The following is a 19,864-nucleotide window of genomic DNA, read 5'->3' as shown; positions in this document are numbered from 1 at the left end:
AGAACCCAGCCCCAGCGGGCGAGGAAGAGGGACAGATGATGCCCGCATTTAAAGATTCTTGAATATACTTGTCCATGGCCTCTCTCTCAGGTCCAGAAAGGGAATACAGACGACCCTTGGGCGGAGAAGTGCCTGGGAGGATATCGATGACGCAGTCATACGGCCGATGAGGAGGCAAGGATGTGGCCCGGGACTTACTGAAGACCTGACAGAGATCGCAGTACTCCGCCGGGACTCCGACGAGATCAGCCTCCTCAACCTGAAAAACAGAAAACGCAGAGGCAGGAGACAAGACAGAACCCAAAAATGACGCAAGACAAGACTGACTCCAAGAGAACACAGAATTAACCGACCAATCAACGTGAGGGTTGTGCTGCACCAGCCACGGATGCCCTAGGACAACACGGGCACTCGGGGAATCTAGAAGGTACAACTCAATCACCTCGCGGTGATTGCCGGAGACGAGAAGACTTACGGAAGGAGTGGAATGGGTGATGGAGGTGATGAACAGGCCATTAAGGGAGCGGACAGAGATAGGGGAAGGAGCCAGGGGAATGGCGGGAATGCCCCACAACACAGCAACGGAGACATCTAGGAAATTGCCCTCAGCACCCGAGTCAATCAGGGCTGAACAGGAGTGAGCAGTGTCTTGATATTGAACAGAGACATTTAGCAGAGTACGTGAAATGGGGGAACCAAGACAAGAAGTAGTGCCCACCAGGACCCCCCGGATTACTGATGGGCTCCGTCTTTTAAAGGACACTGGATAGCCCGATGCTCGGCTTCCCGCAGTAGAGGCAAAGACCCCCGAGTCAAACGATCCTGCTTCTCCTTAGGGGTGAGACGAACACACCCCACTTGCATGGGCTCAGGGTCTGAAGGAGACGAGGAGGTGGAGACAGTATTGGAGGCACCTTCATCCAGCACCCAGGAGGATCGAGCTGTCCACCTCTGGGGTCGACGTTGAAGACGCCCCTCCACACGAAGTGCCAGTTCCACTTGTGTGTCAAAGTCGTGAGGCAGCTCGTGAGGAACAATTTCATCCTAGATGTCATCAACCACCCCCTCCCGAAACCTAGCACGTAATGCTGAGTCGTTCCAGTCACAGGTGGCCGCCAGAGTTCTGAACTGGATGTAGTACTCCGTAACGGAACGAGCACCCTGACATAATCGCACCAGCTGGGAGGCTGCCTCGTCAACTTGAGCAGAGCGGTCAAACAGCTTAATCATCTCCGCTCTGAAGTCCTTGAATGTGGCACAGAATGGGGCACCAGCATCCCACACAGCAGTTGCCCAGTCCCGGGCCCTTCCTTTCAGGAGTGTGATGACAAAGGCCACTTGGGACTCCTCTGTAACATAACGTAGAGGCCGGAGTGCAAAGACAAGGGAGCACTGAGACAGGAACGCACTGCACGAATTGGGATCCCCATCGTAGGGTGGAGGACTATTGGCATGGGGTTCAGGCTCAACATGAGGTAGAGAACGGCCGTATGCAGCAGCTGACCAGCTGATCCTTCTTGGATCTGGAGAGTGAGATCCGCTACTTGGGCAGTCAGGGAATCAACCTCCCGTGAAGTGGCAGTTAACTGGATGGAATGCTGTCCCAGAAGAACACCCTGTTGACTCACTGCGTTCCTGACATGGTCTGCACCTGCTGAATCCATTTAATGGTCAGACTGTTCTGTCACGGAAAACACACGGATCCAGTAGCAGGTAACACAAATCTTTATTTTGCTCTCAAAAATGAGCCCAGGAAAAATAACAGAAGTACAAAAGAAAAGAGGAAGTCCAAAAAGAGTCCAATGGGGCAGGAGAGCACTTCTCAAAAACAAAAACAAAAATATAGCGTAACCCGACGCAGTGTCCAAGTCACACTGAATTTCCAGTACAGAGGAGGACCGGGGCGGTACATCCAAGTCCCAACAGAAGAAAACACCTGGGCAGGCAGTAGAGGAAACAGGCCTGGAGACAGTGGAAGCAGGACAAAAATCAAAATGCAAAAACAAAACAAAACAAAATCACACTTGGAGTCTGAAGTAATGAGAAGCAGGGCAAGGCTGAGATAGGGCAAAGCAAGGCAAGGCTAGGACGGTCACAGGAACAGCATAACACACAACAACGGTCTGACAAAGGACTGAATACAAGAGGATCTAAAATAGGGGAGAAAATTAGGGATTGACTGACAAAACGTGTGCAGAGAACAATGATATTTAAGGATAACGAGTGGGAGGGGAGACGCCACAATGACAATGAGCACATGGCGAGCTGTCAAAAAAACACATATGCTCAAGACAACAAGGAACCCAGAGAGGAGACAAAAACAGAAGATCAGACTGAAGTCATGACACACGTGAGATTTATTTGGAACATACACCGCAAATAGCACATTTTTCATTATTTACCGAAACATCATAGTAATTCCACACCGGCGATGACATGGAACCAGCCCAACCAGATGGAACTGGATAAACATTGTGAAAGTTCTGATCCAATCTGACTTCTGACCTATAATGCTGCCTGAATCATACTCATACACTGTTCGTTCGTTGGCCAGAACTGAACTGGCCCCCCGACTGAGCCTGGGTTATCCCAAGGTTTTTTTTTCTCCATTCTGTCACTGATGGAGTTTTGGTTCCTTGCCAGACATGGGCAGTATTTCAATTAAATTGAAATTCTAACACAGAAACCGAAAATTCTCGGGAATCTCATTTGTCCAAATTTCAATCTTATATCATCAGAAACGATCTTAAAACAGGGCTTTAAGTGTAAAATACCGAACTTGTCCTTTAAGGCCCAAGTAGAGTAACGGTGATAATATGGCTACGTAGCCTACATCAAACACGTTTTGCTATTAAGGGCAGCCTACCACACCATTGATGTGAACTTAGCTATACATGCCATTTACGTAAGAGGGAGCTATTTCAGGCCCTGTAAAGATTTAGTGAAATGCCCATACTTTTTTATTTTTCTACTTCACCATTTTGAATTGACACATTTCTCATATTTGTGTTATTGCTACTATTTGTGTTATTGACCTTTCAGTAATAAAAAAAAAAAAAAACTTAAAATTATTGTGTGAGTATTTTTGTATTTTCAAAATACTAATTACTTGCATTTTATTTAAATACAAGCATCAGTCAGTTTCGCCCTATTTCACTATTAAACGTCGAAGGCAAGATTTTCTTAGGCATTATTGCTCAGAGATTGTCAACCTACCTATTAAAGAATGGCTTCATTGACACTTCAGTTCAAAAAGCAGGCATTCCAGGATTCTCAGGATGCTTAGAACACATCAGTGTTATCTGGCAACGAATTCAATGAGGTAAAAAGGAGAGGAAGGAGCTCCATGTGACATTCCTGGATTTGGCTAATGCATATGGATCAGTGCCACATGAGCTTCTTTGGGCATCATTTTATTTTTCAGGGTACCGATGTCGATAACAAATTTAGTGAAAACCTATTTTGGAGATTTGCAATTTAGTTTCTCAACTCCAGAATTCAGCACTACATGGCAATGCTTAGAGGTTGGAATAATGGCAGGATGCACCATTTCTCCACTGGCTTTTACCATAGCAATGGAAGTAATCATTAGGGCATCAAAATGGGTAGTAGGAGGAGAGCGCTTGGCTTCTGGGAGGCGACTACCACCAATCAGAGCATACATGGATGACATGACAACCATGACTACAACGGTAGCCTGCACTAATCGGTTATTGGGGAAGTTAACAGATAATATTGAATGGGCACGAATGCAATTTAGGCCCTCTAAATCAAGGAGCATCTCAATAATTAAAGGCAAGGTAGTAGATAAAACATTCTTCATTAATGGTGAGGCAATACCAACAGTTTCTCAGAAGCCAGTGAAGAGTCTAGGGAGATGGTATGATGGGGATCTAAAGGACACAGTTCGAGTGGGAGAAGTTAGACGACAAGCAGTGGAAGGGTTGAAGAGCATGTGCTCTACCAGGCAAACTGAAAATCTGTTGCTTTCAGTTTGGTCTACTGCCAAGGTTGTTGTGGCCACTGACTTTGTACGAGGTTTCTTTGACAACATTGGATAAGCTGCAAGCGTTAATAAGTTCATACATCAGGAAATGGTTGGGAGTTCCACGCTGCACTCAGCAGAGTGGGACTTTATAGTAAAGGAGTATTGCAGCTGCCAGTCTCTGCTTTAACCGAGGAGTTTAAGTGTGCCAAAGTCAGACTGGTAATGACTTTAACAGAGTCACGAGACAAATGTGCAAGGGAGGCAGCCCCTGTGGTAAAAACTGGTAGAATGTGGTCAGCAAAGAAATCTGTAGTAGAGGCAAAGGCTGACCTTCAAATTGGGGATATCGTGGGACAGGAACAGCATGGAAGAGGGGGTTTTGGGCTGAGTTTAGCTCCTCCTAAATGGCACAAGGCAGGCCCAGCTCAAAGGAGGAAGCTGGTAGTCAACGAGGTGCGAAAGCAGGAGGAGAGGATGAGATGTATAAAGGCCATTTCCCAGGCCATGCAGGGAGAGTGGATGAGATGGGAGAGTGTGGAACAACGCAAAATGGGCTGGCAAGACCTTTGGTCAATGGAAGAGAGTAGGATCAGTTTCCTTATTAGGTCAACATATGATGTTCTCCCATCACCGCAGAACCTAAACCTCTGGGTAGGAGAGGATCCCTCTTGTCCTTTGTGTTCATCATCTGCCACATTAAGGCACATTTTGACAGGATGTAGGGTGGCTCTTAGCCAGGGTTGGTTTACTTGGCCCCATGACCAAGTATTGCGATGTTTGGCTTTAGCATTGGAAGGCAAGCGTAGTATGACCCATAAGTTGCCGCCTGTTCTAGCAAAACATTACACGCAGAAGAAAATATTCCTCCGCCCAGGCGAGCAACCACCAAGAAAAGGTGCTAACACCAATTCTCGCCCAGGACAACTGGAAGCTGCTAGGGACTGGAAGATGCTGGCTGATCTTGATCAACGGCTTATTTTTCCACCTGAGATTGCCACCACTAACCTACGACCGGATATTGTTTTGTGGTCTGGATCAGCACGCATTGTTCAACTGATAGAGTTAACAGTGCCATGGGAGGATGCGGTAGATGAGGCATATGAGAGGAAGAAACTGCGGTATGTTCATCTGCCCACTGAAGCAGAACAGCGAGGATGGAGAGTCCAGGTTTATCCAGTGGAAGTGGGTTGTCGTGGTTTTGTGGCACACTCTACAACCCGGTTCCTCAGAGACGTCGGATTCAGTGGCCAAGAGTTGCATCGCACAGTAAAGAACTTATCTGAAGCAGCAGAAAGGAGCAGCAACTGGCTGTGGTTGAGACGGAAAGATTCTAGCTGGCTGTGTACAGGCCGCCATGCTACGGTTTTGTAGATTTCTTGAAAACTTGAGGAGTCTGTTGGTTTATTTGTATAGGTTGTATAGTATTTACAGTCATTACGTTCCTATATATATTGCGTGAATGACGGGTGGTTGGGCAGATATTGTGTTTTGCGGTAGGTGGTATGCCATACGGAACCGTTGCCACTGAAACTGCATATTAACGCACCAGTGGGGCTCGACAGCCTTAGTCAAACGGGTTGGCGCGTATGGTTGGGTTGTGGAGAGATTGTGGTTAGGTCTCAGCAGCAACTGTTGGTTTATTTGTATAGGTTGTATAGTATTTACAGTCATTACGTTCCTGTGTATATTGCGTGAATGACGGGTGGTTGGGCAGATATTGTGTTTTGTGGTAGGTGGTATGCCATACGGAACCGTTGCCGCTGAAACTGCATATTAACGCACCAGTGGGGCTCGACAGCCTTAGTCAGACGGGTTGGCGAGTATGGTTGGGTTGCGGAGAGATTGTGGTTAGGTCTCAGCAGCAAGAGGGAAGTAGAGGTCAGTAAGCTGGGCTGAGTTGAGTGGGGGACTAGAGTCACTGTCGAGCCCTCTTGAGGCGTTGTTGGCTAGTCGACGAAACACTGAGGACGGAAGGTGCCCACTTGAAGACCCTAGAGATGTTCCCTACTCCGCTCAATCCAGAGGGTTTTTATGGGGGACCGCACTGTGGTTGCAGCCGTTGTGTGTGCTGACGCACAATACACTGCAGCTATTAACACCAGACAGAAGGAGATTCACGTCACCAGAAGGAAAGAAGCGTAAATGGATGGAGAAGCATAGGTTACTGTAAAGCTACGTCTTAGTTGGTGATTATCTTGGCGAAAGCCGAGTACAAATCAGCATGAAGTTTTAACACCTACTCTCGTGTAATGGAATCATAAATACATTTTTCACATCAGTATTTTGTATTTTATTTTGTTATATTTCATGAGCCAGTATTTGTATTTTGTAACAAAATAGTTTTTGATGTATTTGTGCCCACCTCTGTTCCTTGCCACTGTTGCCTTTTTCGCCTTTCTTTGCCTTTGTCGCCATTGGCTTTTGGCTTGCTTAGTTGGGGACATTTAATTTTATATTTAACAATATTATTACAACATTATTTTAATATTATCTCTGTAAAGCTGCTTTGAAACAATCTGTACTGTAAAAAGCGTTATATAAATAAAGGTGACTTGACTTGACATGACTGCGTGCCAAATAATTTAAGTCCCCACCAGAGCAGTTAAAAAACAGAGTTAGGACACTCCCATAGACTGCCATAGGAACTGAGGAATGCGGAAGTAACGTTTGTCGTGGAGCAGCCGATAGTTCCAAACACTGTTAGTTACAGCACTGAACCCCATTCATTTTCAGTGTTTCCGAAGTACGCTCGCTGGTAAATTGATGAAATTACTGTATTTTTCACTTTCGTAAATCTAGTCAGTAGTTGTATCTTATGTAGCCAGCTTTAGTTAATGTTCATTGGAAGATACTAGTTAATTGCAGCTATAGCTTACATGACCAACACTTCACTAACGTTAGCTAACGTTACCATAACCCGATGTCAGTTGGGCTACATTTACCTCGAATATTCTTCAAGTTAGTTGGCTTACAACGTTTATCTTCGGTATTACATTTGTTTTTAAAGTTAGCAACAGTATTAGTAACGTTACATATGATTACAATGAATAGTAGCGAGTGTAACTAGATGTGGATGATCCCAGTAAAAAATTAAGTATAACTGAGGAGATAGATAATTATTATTTATTTATTTTTTTTGATTGAAGAGGCTAACATGTGAAACTATTGGAAACTGACTTTTGACCAAGAAAACTGAAGTCATGTTTTTAATAGGCTAGTTGTTATTTAGAATACAGTGAAGAATTTCAGCTGTACAACATAAATCCTCATGTTTATGGCTGCCTGTGACTAATAAGGGTGAAAAGTGACACATTGAACTTTACTCTAACAGTCACTTGTGTGTAAAGGAATGTATACACCTGTAATATCTCAGAATATATTTTTTGGATGACATTTAATTTGACATTATCTCAATTTTCCTTTTTTTATGAGCTAATAGAGAAGTCTAAAGCAAGACTTATACCTAGATAAAGTAAGTCTCAAGTTGCAGCTGTCGGCTGGAATTTAATTTGCAAAGCCATACACAATCACTGTATGTGTGTGTTGTTGTTTTGTCTGTTTTCAACAGGATAGATTATCAGTGGAGAATGGAGCGATGACCAGGCTGGGGGAGCTTGCCATTCTATAAGCGGTGGAGTGATGATGAAGCTGGTTAGTGGCACTATTGGAACGGTGGAGTGCTAAAGCTGGTGGGGTGATGGTGAGGCTGTAAGTGTAAGATAGATTATAATATTGTTTGAATATTGTATAATATATTGTATAATATTGTATATAAGACTATGATATTGTTTGAAATTAGTCAGAAAATCATTGTCAAGTGCCAAAGCTACCACAGATGGTGTCTTGGAGAAATTGAATGGCCTTCTGCTACTCCTCTATTGTGTGTATGCTCAGTGCCATTACTGGGTGGCGAGAGGACATGATGTCAAACCAGTGGTCCACCTGCTCCAGAAACCATGCTGTTGTCCGGTAAGAGGGGGTCTTTGTTCCTGATCCAGCATGTGTTTCAGGCATGCACTTGTTAGCTTGCTAAAGACATTTATCGCAGGGCCCACCTTCATCTTTTCAAAATGACTGTATTGAAGGGTTTTACTTGATAGATTTGGAGCAATTTTCAATGTCATCTCCTCTTGAAAATCCACCAAATATTTTAGTGGACCAATTGATACCTCATTGAAGACAAGGTTCTCCTTCTCTACCGTAACTGGAGGAATCGTAAACGTCTGTCCACGGACCAGGGCGCTCTTCAAGTTCTTAACCAGATGTGGTACATCTGGCATGAAGTATAAGCTCTTGTCTGGTCTTGCAGGATGTGGGACAGATGTTTTGTTTTGATCCACTCCAAAGGCCTTCCACATTGCCCGATTAGGGCTGCCCATGTCGGTGGTTACGTTAACCACATAAAGCCCTATGGAAGCTGCCTTGTCAATAATGTTGAGGATGATAGGCTTGTAGATTGCCATATTAGTGGAGTTGCCACTGTAGTGGTTAGCTACAACTTGCTTCCATCGTGTTGTGGTCCCAGCCAACATATAAAACACACGCTTAAGTTGCCATTCCTATATGGCCAGGTAATGTCACATCCCCATAAAGCTTCCCTCTTCCCATGTGCAGCTCCACACTGTGTAATTGCCATCTCATCTAGAGTTAGCGCACATTACCTCGCCATCTCTGTCAGGCCATCTAGCTTCAGCATTATCTCTTGCTGTCTCTCTCTGGACTTCTGTGAAAGGGGCCAGTTCATTACAGGACCAGGAGAATGACACACCTTCACAGGAAGGAAGTTGTATACACTTAGTGTCCACTTTATTAGGTACACCTGCACAATCTTATGTAATTCAATACTAGAGCTTTGCCATGAATTCTGCTTTTATGAAGTTTATAATCAGTCAGAAATGTTTCAATTCAATACTGAGGTCATAGTTAAGGGTGGTGTTGCACTAAATTGTATTCAGATGAGTTTCTTAAGTTTTGAATATTAGAAGCACATCTGGATATAAAGCAAGCAACAGCACCCTCACAAACTATGACCTCAATAGTTTTTTTTTTTACACAGAATTTACACCTCTATGACAGCATAAGAAATCATGAACATTATAGAAACATAAAAGCACAATTTGTTATTTCTATATATGGTATCATAATGCAATAAAAACACATATGTTTTCCCTTATTTGCATAATTTGCTGGATGAGCAAAATAATCATCCAGCTTCTTCCATCATGTTATTGTGAAAGAATACAAATTTGAATAACAATAGTGGTTTGTATATATATATATATTTTTTCTCATTTAATTTCAAATTCTGTACAGGGGTACAGAGCCAAATTAACAAAAATCATAACAAATGTCCAAATAGGTATGGACCTCTCACTTCAGTAATCTCAACCTCATGAAAATGTTTAGGAAACATAGTCTTTCAATGTGTGTATATTCTTTAATGTATTAACCTTAACACTGTTTCCTCTTTCTTTACCACTCCCAGTTCTGTCCAGCAGCAACAGGCTTGATTCAAGACCCGGTCTCCTCTGGGGCCTATATGACACGCTCTGCTTCTGGCAGGGGAACACTCTCACCCAAAAATACAAGTAACTATAGCATTACTTATAATGTGGAGTTTGAATATTTTTTGTTATCAATGTTTGGATAAGCATTTGACTGAATGATTCTCGATTCACCACCAGGTCTCCAGATCATCGTACAGCTTCAGTGAAAGAATGTAATGGCTATTGTGAACACTTGTATTACTTTTCTGGCCTGCTCTCTGTCATCTTTCTCTACCTGTAGGAAGTCGAACGAGTTTCTTTGAAGAGCATTCAAGGAAAACTTATATTTTGTTGAAAACAATTGGTTGCCTTATATTTTTTACTGTTGACCAAACTTCTTAACTTGACTTAAACTAAGCAGCTTCTGGCATTAATTGATATACACTTTTTGTGTAGGTTTATGTGAATGTATCATAACATAACATTAGGATGTTAATAATTATGACCATAGAAGCTTGAGAAAAAATATATACAGTAAATACTGTAAATGTATTATACCTTATGGGAGCAGTCCCCTTGCCTCCAAAATTAAACACACAAAAAATGTATTTAATTCAAAGGGCTTTATTGATATCAAAGTGTATGTGTGTGTTTAAATATATATATATATATATATATATATATATATACTCTCACACACACACACACACACACACACACACACACACACACACACACACACACACACACACACACACACACCTGTACATATATATATATATATATATATATATATATATATATATATAAATGTATTCTATGTTATGGGAGCAGCTAATTTCCCTCCAATATTAAACACAAAAAAGTATTAATCCTATGTTTCTGCTACTCCCCAAAAAACAAAATGCTATTATATGCGAGTAATTTTAGTATCAACGTAATAATCAATGTACAATAAGCGTCAATATTTACCGATAATTGCTGCAATAATAGCTGCTGCTCTCTGCCCCGCTTAAAATCATTGGCAATGCGATTTGTTTGGAACTGTTGAGAGCTACAAGAATCGAATCAGTTGCGAGTGTTGCAACTCTCATATTTAACTGCTCTGGTCCCCATCAAGCACGTCCTCATGCGTTGACGTCATCAAATTGCGATTGGTGTGTGAGATCGGCCAAGTTTAGTGAGTACCGATCGAGTCATAAAATGTGATTATCGGCCGATACCGATCTCCGCCCGATCGATCGGAGCATCCCTAGTGAATATATATTTTAAAATGTAATTTATTCCTGTGATCAAAGATGAATTTTCAGCATCATTACTCCAGTCTTCAGTGTCACATGATCCTTCGGAAATCATTCAAATAAGCTGATTTTAAAATATATCAATTGTAGTTATTTGAACTGCAATAATATTTGATAAAATTACTGTTTTTACTTAAGCTTTGATGAGCATAGGAGACGTCCTTCAAATTTGCCTATATATTTAATTATATTTAATACATTCATTTTACATTTATGGACCATAGAAGGGCATTTCAAAGAATGCTCAGATTTTTTCAAAAATATTTAATTGTGTATTGTGCCTAACACCAAGTTTATTTCAAGAATTTCCTTACTGTCAATACTTTGTGTGAGATTTCACTCTGAGTTCATTTGAGTACGAGACCCGCACATGTTAATTCTAAAATCGTTTTGATAAAATGGAGCCGCGCTGCCCAGATACCGAACATAGACTTTCCTTTGACTGGTCTCAACCTGAATTTGGAAACAATACAAAAACTGCACTTATGGTGATCAGCTCTGTCATACTCTCAAAGTCAGCGCTTTTTTATGGGATTCTGTGGCCAGTCAAAAGATGAGGACTGCCTATTGTCCCCATTGAGTATTCTCACGCCGCAGTGTTGATCCTGGTGAATCACGCTTGCTACGGGAAGATTGTGACTGGCACTGCAGATATACAGACTCTTTCTGCAGGCAACAGCAGGTTTTTAGGTCATAAACTGCAGCATTCATCACTCTATAAAGCAGTATGATAAAATTGTGACAGGTTTTCTTTATCTCTCTCTCTCTCTCTCTCTCTCTCTCTCTCTCTCTCTCTCTCTCTCTCTCTCTCTCTCTCTCTCTCTCTCTCTCTCACACACACACACACACACACACACAAACACACACACACACACTAAACGTATTAACCTCATAACTCTGAGTTTAGGCAGGAATATTGAAATCAATTTGAAATTATGATGCTCTTTCTAAAAAGAAAAAGCTAGCAAAGAATACATAAACCAATTACTGAATAAATAAATAATTAAATGACATACAGAAACAATAAATGCACTTTTGATTAAACCTTACAATAGCCATATTACCTCCATTGTGGATCTCAGTATTCATTCGCTTTATTCAAATGAAGTATGCACAACCTTTAGGCTAATTTCAGATTTATTTTCAGATATTTAATTGGCTCTCTGCTGACACAGGTATCTTTTAAAATTCTACATACATTTGGAGACCCGGAACTGGCCTTAAATATTTATATACCAAAAACAATTGTAGGTCAAGATGAAATTAGTATTTCACCCTTGACTGTCCCTGTTTTATTGGCCGGATAATGACATTGACACAAACCTTCTATAATTACTTTTTTTTTTTTTTGTGCTGACTGCTCACATTTAGATATCCTGTATGTTTTTTGATGAAAATGAGTCTTGATACAGAATTGCAGGAGAACAAATTAGACCTGCAGAAAATCAGACCAGGAATGCTCAAGATAATCTGGTTCTAAGGGATTTAAAATAAATTTGAGCCATAGATTTCCCAAATTTGACCAATCACTATGGAGTTTCATTTCACCATTTCATATTTGTTCACATTTGTTAAACTTGTTTAATACATTAACAAACATACAGTAACACAAACCAAATAATTCATGTGCATGTAAGTTCAGAGTGCATTAACTAATGATAATCATACAAATTTGTATAGATTAATAAAGGTCATAAAATATTGTTCATTCATATATACTGTAATTCATCCATGTAACAGAATTGGCTCTTTCATTTTAAGCTGAAATGGAATGACAGGAAGAGGATTTGAATAAATGAATCTATCTATCATTAACTGAATTCATCATTTGAATTGCTCTTATTGGTTACGGCTGCTGAATTAAACAATCTTACAGAACATCCAATCCCATTGGAATTAACTGGGAACAGCATCATTTTCAGTTAAATATGCCCATGAAGTTACAGATTGATTGGATATTATTCTTCAGAAGGCTAGAATAAAATGACAATGAAACAGAACCATGTTCACTTTGTATCTGTTAACACTAACATTAAGTTATTAACACTAATTTATCTTTAAGCAAATGTACATGTTCTTATTGATGTCACATTTATTTAGGAATGTGGGCTAAAACATAGTTTATTCTGTAGAATGACATTCTTAAGATATATTTAAAGATTTGGTAAAAACAATGCCACTTGAATCTAACGTTCCCTGAGTGACCCTACAACGGTTTACCCTATTTTTTTTTCTTTTTTTTAAATACTGCATTTTACACTAAACAAATACAGAAAACAGAAGCACGGGACACAGAGAGAAAATGGCACATGACAACAGTTTCTATTGTAGAATTGATTAGTAACAGTTGAAGTTTATGGACTTTCACCTGAATAAAAGTTAATCTATTAAATATGCATGTGAATACAACATAAATTCAGATAATTATTAGTATTGGAGGCATTTCAAATACTGATTATAAAGATTTTCATATGTTATATAAACTATAATAAAACAAATGTAAAATTAAAAACAACAATTACTTTATATAAATGTATTGGATTTTCACCTTTATTAATTTGACTTAATTTCGAAATAGAATTGCAAGTCTGCATTCAATTTGATATCAGAATTCAAATTCAGCAGTTGGATTGGCATTTATAAAAAAAAAAAAAAAAAGAATATCAAACTATCAAATAACCCTGCCATGCACTAATCTTTGAGATCATTTATTAGGATTGCTTTGTACTGCGGAGGTCATTTAAGGTTAGACGTTGGTGTTTAATGGAATCTGAATAAAATCATAAGTATCAAAGGAAAACTTCAATTACTTTCCCTCTCAGTTTGCAATTTCATTTAGCCACATATGATTGATTATAATACCAAGATTAAAACTTGATCTTGAAACCATCTCACTACTTAAAGATAGAATAAAAGTTTTACAACATCCTTTCACTGCTGTATTAATGAGATTAAGGTCTCTAGCAGTTTTATCTCCTCTTAAACGATCAAGAATGCATGGGTGTTGCTAGATGGGGAAAAGGTGGGGGCCCAGAACCATGGGGGACGTCCAGGGGTTCCCCTCTGAGGGAGTAAGCAATTGAACACACACCCGGAGCAGTGGGCAGCCATTTTTGCTGCGGCGCCCGGGGAGCGATTGGGGTTTAGGATCCTTGCTCAAGGGCACGTCAGTTGCGGGAAATGAGAGCACTGTTCATTCACTGTCCCCCTACCTACATGTCCTGCCGGAACTGAGACTCGAAACCGCAACCTTCGTGTTACAAGTCCGACTCTCTAACCACAACTTTTATTAAAGTCTTGTCTTTAAAAAATAAAATAAAACATATTTCCTCCATTACTTCATTGACCTAAAAGTGGAGCATATATAACACTATGGCCTGGTTAAACAGACACAGTCTTAGTTAAGCTAAGACATTTAAGTAGCTTTCACAAAACATGCCTTAGAAAAAAAAATATTACTGGTGTGCATCTTGAGACAAAACAATGGCATATTTTAAGTTATGTCAGTGCAAGTAACTTTCAGTTAAGAGAGCTCAAACATGCATTTTAGTCTTGGACTAGGCTTTAACCTTGTCAGTGAAACCGGACACATGGGGTAAGATGTCACAATGGGAACCTGGCATTAAACCATTGATTTTGTTAGACAGAAATTGCCCTTATTTATTTGTATAACATTATACGATTGTTGTGAGTAAAGCAAAAATATCCCAAGTATGCTTATTTTCCATTTAATTCTATCAGGATTTATTAGGACTCTATAGCCACTATTATATGATTTTTAATTTCTTATTGTATTCCTCCAAATATTTCAGTTCAGTTCAGTTCAGTTCAAGTTCTTTATTCAGTCATGATGTTATTACAGACACAATATTAATCACATCAACAACAAAATAATAACATTCAATGCTGAATAGGAGCATGAGGAAGACCTAGTCTTATAATTGCATGCCCCTTTTTTCAATAATCTTAGCTGACACAAAACAGATGGCTCGCCGTTTTTTTTTTTTTTTTTCATTTTTCACCTTTATCGAGGTACAATATTACTTCACATCTAAATAATTAACAATTTCAAATTTTTCAAACATTGGTTCTTATGCTTCTTATTTTCTAAGAACATTTTTTATACATTTTATTGAATTGAACAATCGTGTTACATGTTTTTTGCACAATGTCCAAAGAGTTCCATAAATTGATCCCAATTACAAGAAACCCTATGTGTTTTAGTGAGGTGCGTGAATATGGTACACAAAATGACATTTTCTTCTGTTGTTACTGTCTGTGATTAGCATGAATTTGTTTTGAATATGTATTGGCACCAAATTATTTTTTCACTCTCACTATATTCAGCATATAGCAATATTATTCAATGGCCAAAACATTTTTTTCCTGTTAAAAATACAGCGAGTAGATATTTAATGTTACTATTATTATTATTATATGCACATTTACATTTGTGCTGAGATTAGTAATGGTGCATCAAATTTTGCACATTTCATTTAGTTGTTATTTAATTATATGAAGGATATAGCTATGTAAATGAATTAATACATTTGAATGAAAAATATAATACGATTGACAATTTAAAGAAAATGTATCAAATGCCCTGCATGGGAAGGAAAAACAATTAGACCATATTGCCATCTTGTGGTAAAAGTAGATTTTTAAACAGCAATTTAGGTATGTGCCTTTAATACACTGCTGTTGTCCACTTTTTCTCAAACCCAGTCCTGTGTTTGATATTTCACATCAAATCCCAGACTAACCCATTTAATCAAACTGTTATTGTCACTCTTATTGAAATGAATCAGATGTGTAGTCAAAACATGCATCACTGTGGGACATTATTTGAAGAAGCATATGCAAATCAGTCTGTTTTATTTTGGCTGATAGATAAGAAAAAGGTCACGATGCAAACAAAAGCGCGGCTGAGACTCATTACATGTTGATTGACAGTCAGTGAATCCACATTAAAACAAACAGAATATAACCAAGCGTTAATTCATTAGGTGACTGAATTTTCGTTATATTTATGGTTTTAGAGAAATCTTAAAACGCAAACTGTTCTCTGTTCTCTATTGTGCAAATTTTTGTTTGTATCTTCTTCTTTTTTTTTTCTTCAATCAACAGAATAGGGATGGCAAGTGCCTGCATGTTACAAGAGGAAACACTGCCAGTCACCTGGGGTAAAATAAAACTCTGGTGAATGCCAGATCAAAACAAAAGCAGCACACGTGAGTAAGATTTTAAAAGATTCTCTGCCCTCTATTGTAAAACATGTCGTTTTTAAAAAAATATATTTTTTCATTTAATTTGACAACTGCTTGTATGTTACAAGAGGATAAGCAGCCAGACAATAAAACTCTGTTAAATGTCAGATAAAAAATAAATAAAAATGTGCAGGTGAGTAAAACTTTAAAGTATCCATGGTCTGCAATGCAGTGGTCCCCAACACAGCACATTTTGGATGTCTCTCTCTTATCTGACACACCCATCTGATATCGTGGAGTTACTTATCAGTCATTCACATTCGATGTTACGCCAGCAGGCAGGAGCTCGCAGTTCAAGGACTCAACGCCGCCTCACATGTCTCCAGCCACTCCCTTATAGGAATCATGGAGCCAGGTAAGTGTAACACGACACTCATGGCCACCAATCCGGGATCCCCAATCCCCTGTGCTCCACCTCGATGCCCCATCGCGAGGACGTCTGTAGTCCCATTATAGCCACTTGCATGGTGTCTGTTACAGCTTGAAGTAACACATGTTGTCACAAACAAGGAGGAGTTGAGGCTTCTTTTGAAATACAGCTATCAATGGTCATATCAATATAAATATAAATGTTCCATTTTGTGATTTGCCATGCCAAAGTATGGACATGTATTTTTCCACAGTGCATCATTTAAATGAAACTGATCGTGACACTGAATTAAAAACGTAAAAGAAAAAAAAATAGTGGAAAAGTCAAGTCAAGTCAAGTCATCCTCATTTATATAGCGCTTTTAACAATGTAGATTGTTTCAAAGCAGCTTTACAGAGATAAACATATAATTTAAGGTAACAGAGATTGGTTTGGTTTTATAGTGGCTCTTGAAAAATGTTTTTTCCAGCTAAAGTTAGTTTTGATTGATTCACTTCCGTCTAAATGATCATTTGTTATTAAATTAGGGGCCGCTAAGACGACACCGTTCTCTCTAAACAGACTTTAAACGTGAACCTGTGATAGACGCTGATGGCGTTCACATGCGCATTAAGAATTGATTCTATAGTTATGTGCGTTTGAATATATGTGCGCAGGTTTGTAATTCCTTACAAACCAGACAGAGACAGAGATTGAGCTCCTTTTCAATGGAATTTCTAATTGACAGAGGGGCTGTTTGGCATTGTTTTTTTGTTTTTTTAAAGTAGCTGCTCAAGCTCTTCTTTTGTCTCTTAGCATACACCTCTGGTTGATCGGTAGCAGCTGCAGCTGATGGAAGGGGGGCTATCTCTGCTGATGCTGTCTGTTCAGCCACCAGGTTCTCCAGTTCTGACTTAGCTCTGGTCTTGATGTACTCAACCTTCTGTTCTCACGTAAATGCGTCCCTATAGCACGCATTGTGTATTATCGTGCAATTTATACGCAAAAATGAGTTTTTACGTGCATATGATACGCGGTTTTCGCGTGCATTTGATACGCAGTTCATTTGCGTGTAATACACACGCACCCCACACCACTAATTCTACCCAAACGTATAATACACACGCACCCCACACCACTACTAAACCTACCCTAACCAACCCATGTGTATCCTATGCACGTAAAAACTCATTTCCGTGTATAAATTGCAGGATAAACACACTGCGTGCTATATAGACGCATTTAGTGTGATCGGGTTGCTTTAATATATGTAGTTTTGAAACGAGGGTCAACAAGGGAGGCCATGTCAAGCAGCTCCTCTGTGGTTTGGTCATCATATTTGTCATTTAAATATTTCAGGACACCATCTTTGATTTTAATGGTCAGCTGCGTGTCGTCATTCTGAGGCTTAAGCACTTGAGTGTTAAAAAGATGAAGTACTGGTTTCATGTAGGACACACTGGTACACTGCTCTCCAGACAAGGCATCTGTAAATTCCATGAGAGGACTCAGTGCCTTATTCATGGACTCAAGAACTTCCATGTCCGGTGAAGACTAAAATTTCATCTTTTAATATGTTTTTATTATTTAATATTATGTATCTGTATTATTATTCTTTATTAATATTCATAATCAGTTGTATTATCTCTCATGGAGTTTTAAATGCATGTGTTTGAATGCATGAAGAGTCTATAGATAGCATGGATCCATGTGAGGATCACATGTCAGACAGAGGGAAAGCTATATTATGAATACAACATCTTCTAAAAGTTTATCTCCTGACATATAAGAATAAAGATTTTTCTTGTCAAGATAAATGGTGCCCGTGAATCAAATAACAACAGGGAAAAGGCTTAATTCCAAGTCTACATCCTGCCATGCCATGATTAGATGTCTCGCTTTTTTTGTCTGCACGGAGGAACTGTGAGAGTGCTTTCTCCTGCTCCATAACCCCCTCAATCATCTGTTGTAGTGAGCCCCACCTGCAGGGGTGTCTGTGAGCAGGCTTATGAGCAGGCAAGACCAGAGGGTTGTTTCATAAAAGCCGCTTAGAAAAGCGGGGATTAAAGTCCAAAACCTGACTTGAATGAGCCGAGCTAAACATCCGCGCTTAAATTGGTTCCATAACAGTAAGTTGAGGATCATTTGATCTTACTAATTTGAGTCAGGTTTAAATAGTCTAGATAATTGCGCGTGCACGCCATTGTTTAAAAGTCCTGAGAAGTCGAGCATGGGTCAATCGATTTACTGTGGGCTACCATGGCAACAATAGGAAAAGATAGAACAGCGATGTTCACAGCAACGGAACAGCGTTTGCTATTGGAAACATATGAAGAATTTAAAGATGTCATCACCAAAAAAGGCAATACAGCGGCAATAAATAAAGCCGCTGGGGGGGCATCACCTAAAATCATATCACATAGTGTAAGGAGTGAGTATATAAAAGGTGTGTGTGTGTGTTTTATTGTCATTATTCCTTCCTGACTAACTGATTTCCTCCTTCCTTAGGCATTGTAAGCCTAAGTACATCATAGCAGTAATGTCATGTAGAGGTACTTGTGCTACTGTAATGGTGCATTTTGGTACAAAAATATATATTTTTTTCTATCAAGATTCTGTATGCTTTATGGATCCACCAGACATCATGTTGCCTGTGAGTATGAGACCTTTTAAATCAGTCATGTAAGCTAATGAGTTTAACTGAGTTTAATCAGTGGTCACAGGGAGAAGGCCCATCAGTTGAGGAGGATAAGGAGACTGTGTCTGTATGTTCAAGGAGGCCTGAGGTACTCACAGGTTCCATGCTATACTGTATTGAATATTAAAAAGTGTACTTGTGTGATAAAATGATCATAATCTGATTGTCAGGATGCACACTGTTCTAGAGCCCTCTCAGTCTGGGACCACATGTGACAAAGTGAGTATTAAGAAATGAAAACAATGTGACAAGAGTATTCAATGAAATAACTTAAATCTATGTTGCTACAGAACCCAGAAAACATAAAAGGAGTGTATAAACGCTACGTCCTTATACAAATGGAAGCGATTGATATCGACATCCAGTATAAAAAACTGAAGATGAGGAAGTTGGAGCTGGAAATTCAACAGCTACAGAAAAATGCAAGTAGAACTACCATTTAAAAAAAAAAAAAAAAAAACATTACCTTTTTGATCACTTCCCACAACATTTATTTGTGTGTTTTCACCCCTAACAGGCAGATTCACTCTGAATAAAGACAAATTACATTAAATACTTTGACTTCTGTGTGTTTGTTCAACTAAGGAGAAAGTTGAGGGACCAGTGGAACATTTTAAAGGCTACACATGGTTTAGACCATATTAAGCAAAATAATTATTTGCATATGTGTCTCATATAAGTCTGCCTGTTTCGTTTTCTTCCAATACTGCTTCATTGCCCCAGTCTTCCTCTTGAACCATCATTGGTTGCCTCTCTCTCCTCAGACAAGCAATGT

The sequence above is a fragment of the Siphateles boraxobius genome, unplaced genomic scaffold, assembly GCF_051911475.1.
Source record: "Siphateles boraxobius isolate OS27281-9 unplaced genomic scaffold, OSU_SipBor_1 25, whole genome shotgun sequence".
NCBI lineage: Eukaryota > Metazoa > Chordata > Actinopteri > Cypriniformes > Leuciscidae > Siphateles > Siphateles boraxobius.
The sequence above is the reverse complement of the archived record's forward strand: the minus strand, read 5'-3'. Positions refer to the sequence as shown.